Genomic DNA, 6,693 nt, shown 5'->3' with positions numbered 1-6,693 from the left:
GTGAGGATCACAAACCCCCAAAAGTCATCACAGAGTTAGCGGGTAACTAAGCACGAGTAGTTGGTAGGTAACTCCGGGTTCCCGCTAAATGCGGAGTCCTGGACACTCAGTACAAGCGGTCGGTGTTACTACCAACGAGCCCCTGCCGCCGAGCCACACATTTGAGGATGGGCTTTCTTTCTTTTTTTTTTTTTTTTTTTAAGATTTTATTTATTCATGAGAGACAGAGAAAGAGAGAGAGAGAGAGAGAGAGAGAGGCAGAGACACAGGTACAGGGAGAAAGCAGGATCCACACAGGGAGCCCGACGTGGGACTCGATCCCGGGTCTCCAGGATCACACCCTGGGCTGAAGGCGGCACTAAACCGCTGAGCCACCCAGGCTGCCCTGCCCAAGGATGGGCTTTCATATGCAGCCACCTTGAGGTGGGGTGAGGCACTCTCACTTTGCCTCGAGGAGATGGGGAGTCAGATGGGTCCCTTGGCAGCCAGCGCTTAGACCCCAAGCCAGGCTGTGACCTCTCCTTGGAGAAGCGTGGGCAGGGTCTTAATCTCCTTTACTGGCCTCCCCATCTCACTGTCCATTGTGAAGCTTATTCAAGGCCCAGAAGGGAGGACACTTGTCCAAATCACACAGGGAGAAAACGGGCTGTCCAGAGGTGTAGCTGGAGCTTCCTGGCTCTGGAGGAGGAGGGCAGAGAACAGGTGGGGGTGGAGGGTAAAGGGAGGCCTCCAAGCTGGGAGGCTGGGGGAAGAGGGAGTCTGGGGAGAGGAATGAGGCTGGAGTTGGAAGGACCAGGCTGCAGTTGGAAGGACCAGACTGGAGCAGGGGAGGGGGAGGGAGGAGGAGGGAAGCTAGGAAGAGGAAGAGGAGTCTCTCCCTTCTGCCCAAGGCAACGCTCCTGTTCACAGATGTGTCCTCAGCACCTAGAAGAAGGCCTGGCACCCGGAAAGTATTTAATAAATATTTGTTTGAGACCCTGAGGCAAAGGAAAGCCATCTGTTGGCCTTTCTGCCCTTGAGTGGAGCAGACCACTGGCTGGCCTTGGGACTCAGGTGAGCTCGCTGAGGTGGGAGCTGGGAGCAGATTCAGGCCTGCTTGGGGCTGAGTTTTTGGACTGGACCGTAGCTGCAATGGGTCTGAAGTTAGGCCTGGAGTTGGCTGAACTTGAGCTGAGCTTGAGACAGAGCTGACGTCAGGTTGAAGTGTGGACAGGGCTGGGGTGAGGTTTTAGCAGTTACAGGGGTCTTGGCGCTGGGGCCCTAGTGAGGCCAGAACAGGATTTTGAGGTGAGTGCTGATGTCCAGCCTGAATTCAAGATGGTCTGGGAATGGCCCCTGGGATTCGGGCAAGGCTGGTTCTGGAGCTGATGGAGGAATAGGGCCCAGGGTCTCCTTCCCTCCACTGCCCCAGCCCACGCTTCTCTCCACCAAGCCTGCCCCAAAGGTCCTTCCTGGAGTCCTGCCTACAGCCACCAGGGCCCAAGCATGCACCACCTCTTGACCTGTGATGCAGGCACATAGACGTGCCCCAGGGGGGCCAGGCTGGGCCCCAGCTCACCAAGGACAGGGCACCCTTACAGCTCTCCTGGACAGGCCAGAAGCAATGGGGCCCTGCCCTTTACTGCCTTTTCACAAATAAAATATACCAAGTGAAACTTTTTTAAGGCAACAGTAAATATTTACCAGTGTGTGGCTTCCTCAGCCCCTGATTTATGGGAGAACTGGGCCATGGGGCAGGATTCCTAGCAGAGGCTGCCTCAACCCTGGAGCTTATGTGTTAAAGGCTTGAATCCAGTTTCTACCCATCGGGGCTGGGCAGGAAGGTGCTGATGGGGCCAAGAGCAGCTCAGAACTCTGCCAGCTGGGAAGAGGAAACCCCATCATCTGAGTTTAGTTCCCACCTTTCTTTAGCACAGGCTTTGCAGTCAAAAAACCCCAGTTTTAATCTCAGCTCTGGGACCTGTAAATCAGCTCCGTCACCTCCCTGAGCCTCGGTTTTCATATCTCTAAAGTGGGATATTCTCTCCCTCATCAAGCTGTAGAGAGGATATGCCCGGCTCAGTGTCTGACTTACAAAATAGGTTTGCTATCCCTTCTTTCTTATAAAAGTTGAGAGATTAGGCTCTAGACTCAGACAGACCTGGGTTTAAATCTTGGCTTTGCCATTCATTATCTGGGGGTCCCTGAGCAAGTCACTTTACCTTTCTGAGCCTCAGTTTCCTCATCTGTAAAATGGGCAAAATAATAGTATCTATCTCATAGGGATACAGTGGTCAGAGCAAATGGTTGCAAGCAACAGAACCTGACTCTGTCGTGAGTGTACAAGCAAATTTCCTAGGAGCATATTGGGGTCCCACAGACCTCTGGCTAACAAACACCATGCACAAAGAGTGGATAGAAAGCAAGGAAGGAGGAAGGGCAGGGCAACAGAGACCTGAGCAAGTGGGAGCAGCCCAGATGCAGGCCACTGCAGCCACAGGGATGGCCAGGACTCCAGTGGTCCCTGGGCCTCCAATGCTCATGGCCAAACCTACATTATATGTCAATGCCCCATTTCTTTGGTTTCCATAGAGGACAGCATGACCTCCCAGCAATTCCCCAGGAATGAGCAGGGTGCTCATGAGAGGGGGTTTGGGAGGCAACCGCAAAGGTTCATAACAGGGGTCTTTGACAAAAAACTAAACACACATGGTCCACCCCACCTCCCAAGGCCTGGCACCAAGTAATGCTCCTTGAATGGCAGCCATCAGCTGTCGTGACAGCCTCTGCCAGCACGGTCCCTGCCTGCAGAGATTCCTGTATTAACGTGGCAAATATGAACAGAGCAGGGAGTTTGGCTCATGAGGCAACAGTCTGCTCCTCAGGCAGCATGATGTGAAGGAACGAGCACTCAACCAGGAGTCCAACTCTGCTTCTCATCATCCCCCTGCCACTAATCAGCAATGCAGTCTTGCCCGGCCCTTCGCCCTCCCTGAGCTCCCAGTTTCTCAGCTGAAAAACAGCACCAATGCTACCTGCCCTGGTGGCCCTGGCACCAGAAGTTAGGAGGAGCAAATGTGATAGCACATGGGAATTTTGTTTAATGTTTTCTAACAGCTTTTAAACATTTGGAAGGTAATAAATTAACTCACATACCATAAAATTCACCCTGTTAAAGTGTACACTCTTTGGCATATTATTATATTCACAGGGTTGTGCAGCCATCACTACTAATTCCAGAAAATTTCATCACCCCCCAAAGAATCTTTATACTCCAACAGCACCCGACAACCACTAATCCACTTTCTATCTCTATGGATTGGCCTCTTCTGGACATTTCACATAGATGGAATCATGTAATATGTGGTCTTTTGCATCTGGCTTCTTTCACTCAACATGTGTTCAAGGTTTACCTGTGTTGTACCACGTGTCAGTACCTCTCTCCTTTTCATGGTGGAATATTAGTCCATTGAATGGATATACCACATTTTGTTGACCCGTTCATGTAGGGTTATTCTTATTCACATTGGCCCAGCACTGGGGACTCAGGTGTCCTCACAGGGACAGAGGTCAGCGCAGAATGAGGAGAAGGGGTCACATCTGTCTGGGGAGGTGTGTGTAGCCCAAAGAGCTCAATCTCTGGCCCTATCTGTTCTTAAAGTGCCTGAAGGCATTCCAGAAATTCTCTGGATTCCAAGCTTGGAGAATTATTGCTGCCTAGAATCTGGGCTTTCCATCACCTTTGCCTCAAACACCAGGTTGCTGTGAGCACCAGCAAGGATTTCCTGGGGGAGGAGAGATAGCTGACACAATGCCAAACCAGGCACATGGTAAGTGCTCGGCAAATACTTGGATGGATAAAGGGATTAACAGAGATATATGGATGGGTGGATGGATGGATGGGTGGATGGATGGATGGGTGGATGGATGCACAGATGGATGGATGGATGGATGAATTGGTGGATGGATTGGCAAATGCAGCTGGCTCTACATCTTGCTAACACCTATCTTATGCAGAGGAGAGAGATAAACTTTCTACCTGGAGAGCTATCCTAGCCCAAGGCATTCTTGAGCCACAGGACCTATCATTTATGTGCTAACTCCTATTCAGGAGTAGGAAGGATTCAATCTAAAATCTTTGGAATTTCAAATTAAAATGATTTAGGGATGCCTGGGTGGCTCAATCAGTTGAGTATCTATCTGACTCATGATCTTGTCTCAGGTGTTGATCTCAGGGTTGTAGGTTCAGGCTCCGTGCTGGGCTCCATGGTGGGTGTGGAGCCTACTTAAAAAAAATCTGACTGTGCTTGGTACATAGTAGGTGCTTTGTACATCGTGAGTTAATGAATGACTTAAACAATGGAACAAACCCATTTCCCACCCATTTTACGAATTAGGAAAGTGACACTCATTTATAAATGAGGACAGTGGCACTTAAAGTCACCTGGAGACTAAGGGCAGAGTGCAGTGTGGAATCCAGACCAATTGGAGGTCCATCACCTTGTCCCCCAGAACAGGCAGGTTTCTGGCTCCTGATCTCAGTGCGGACATGTAAAACAGACAAGTCATTTCCAGACCTTGGATTTTTTGTTCTTCTACCTGCAACAAGGAGATCACTGAGCTGACCACATGTCTGATATTTGTGAGAGAGTAGAGGGTGAATGTGCACATGTACGCATCCTCAAGAACAGAAAGGCAAATATATCTTGTCAGCAGCCTCCACCTTTCCATTGTCCAGCTGTGGCATGTCAGGTGTATGGGACACTTGAGATAAGCTGGCTTTGACACACCGCAGATGCCTTCTTACCTCCCAGGGAGGTTGTGACAGCTGCATGTGACAGGTACAATGACATTCAACATCTGGGTAGCAGCTCATGTGAGCTAATGACTGCCTGGCACGTGGTAAGTGCTCAATGAATGGTGGCTGCTTTCATTAAATAATCACAATCCCCCTGGCCCACACATTCATATCAGGCTTATGCTTCTCAGTGCCACTGGACGGGGAATTGGAAGGTCTGGTTCTAATCCCAACTCCACCACGCACTCCCTGTAGGACCATGGGTGTCTAACCTTCCTGGGCCCCGGTCTTCTCACTCGCAGACTGCAGACAACCATATCCTCCTCACAGGGCTGATGGAGAGACAACAAGAGAGATGGGCTAGGAGGGTACTTTGCAGGCTACAGGCTAATAAGCAAGGGGAGCAGACTACCATGGGCCAGATCTGGCCCACCACTTATTTTTGTAAATAAAGTTTTATTGCAACACAGTCATGATCATTCGATCATTCACCTGTAGATTGGTTGCAGCTTCTTTTACACAATAACCACAGAGTTGAATAGTTGCAACAGAGACTGTAAGACCTGCAAGGTCTTAAGTATTTACTATCCATTCATTGACAAGAAAAGTCGGCTGACTCTTGCTATTGAGCAATTATTCCCAGGTCTTAGCAGCACCTCCTCTCTTCCCCAGGAGCTTGTTGCGAGTATCACTCCCAGGCTCACCCCAAGGTTCTAATTCAGTAGATCTCCTTTTTGACAAGTGTTCCTCATGATTCTGATAAAGGGAGGTCCCTAACCCAGATCCTGAAACACACTAGGGTAGACAGGCCTGGGGTCAAATCCCTGCTCCCTCACTTCCTATCTGTGTGACTGACTGTGGGCAAGGTACCTCGTCACTCCAAGTCTTGGCGTCCTCATTTACAACACGAGGACAGCAATGCCTGTCCCTTCGGGCTGCTGGGGAGATCAAGCGAGAATCTATAAAGTGCTCAGGAGGGCTTGGGAGCTCAGTACTTGACAGCTCTCTTTCCTTCCTGCATCCCTGGACACGCGTTCTCCCCGAAGCCCTGGGCAGGCCTCGTCTCCCAGTTCTCTCCGAACCCTCCCAGCTGCCCCCCTCAGCCCCAGGGCAGCAGGCAGGTCCTGCTTCCCTAGCACGTGGTTAGAGGCAGCATCCGGGGGCCGGTCTGTCAGAACCTGGGGTCCTTGGCCTGTTCCTGACACCGAAACTGCCACCAGCACCATGCTGACACACTTAATCTCATAATATTTGCTTTCTGTGGCCATGATTTGTCCAGGGGCTGACGTCAGATGAAGATAATCGACTCCCCACTGGAGCTTTCAAAGAGCAAGGTCAACACCTCCCCGTCCCTGTCCACTGTCTCATCCCCTCTCCCTGTCTGAGTTTTCTAAAATGACCACGTTCTGGGCGGCAAGTGACTTAGCCAAATGTGCTGGGGTGAGACCAGGAGAATAGGCACATTCCGGTTCCAACCCGTCACTGACCTCGGGGCTACCTTGGGCAGGTCTGGACCTCTGCCTGGGTCTCCGCTGCCTCATCTCTGCCCTCAGAGCTCTGGCTCGCCGGCACCACGATTCCGTGGCTCTGGGACTCCAGGAGCTCCCCAGCTTGGAAGAGTCTAGAGTTCACCTTGCTGTCACTTCCCACCTTCACCCCTCCACCCTTCTCAAGCAAGGGAAAAGTAGGGAGGCAGAGAACAGAAATCGTGAAAAGCTAAGCCATACTTCCATTTATCTACAGCCGTGCAAACAGCACCATCTTTCTCCCATGAAGATAGAAAATAAAAGCCAAGATAAACTATAAGCCTCTCAATCGGACCATCTCCCGGAGGTGTGTTTCTCTATCGCCACAAAGACCGTGTGCAAGCTTGGTCCCCTTGCAGGGGAAGCTACTCTGCGTCCCAGGGAGGACGA

This window comes from Canis lupus, chromosome 2, assembly GCF_003254725.2.
Source record: "Canis lupus dingo isolate Sandy chromosome 2, ASM325472v2, whole genome shotgun sequence".
In the NCBI taxonomy this organism is placed as follows: domain Eukaryota; kingdom Metazoa; phylum Chordata; class Mammalia; order Carnivora; family Canidae; genus Canis; species Canis lupus.
The sequence above is the reverse complement of the archived record's forward strand: the minus strand, read 5'-3'. Positions refer to the sequence as shown.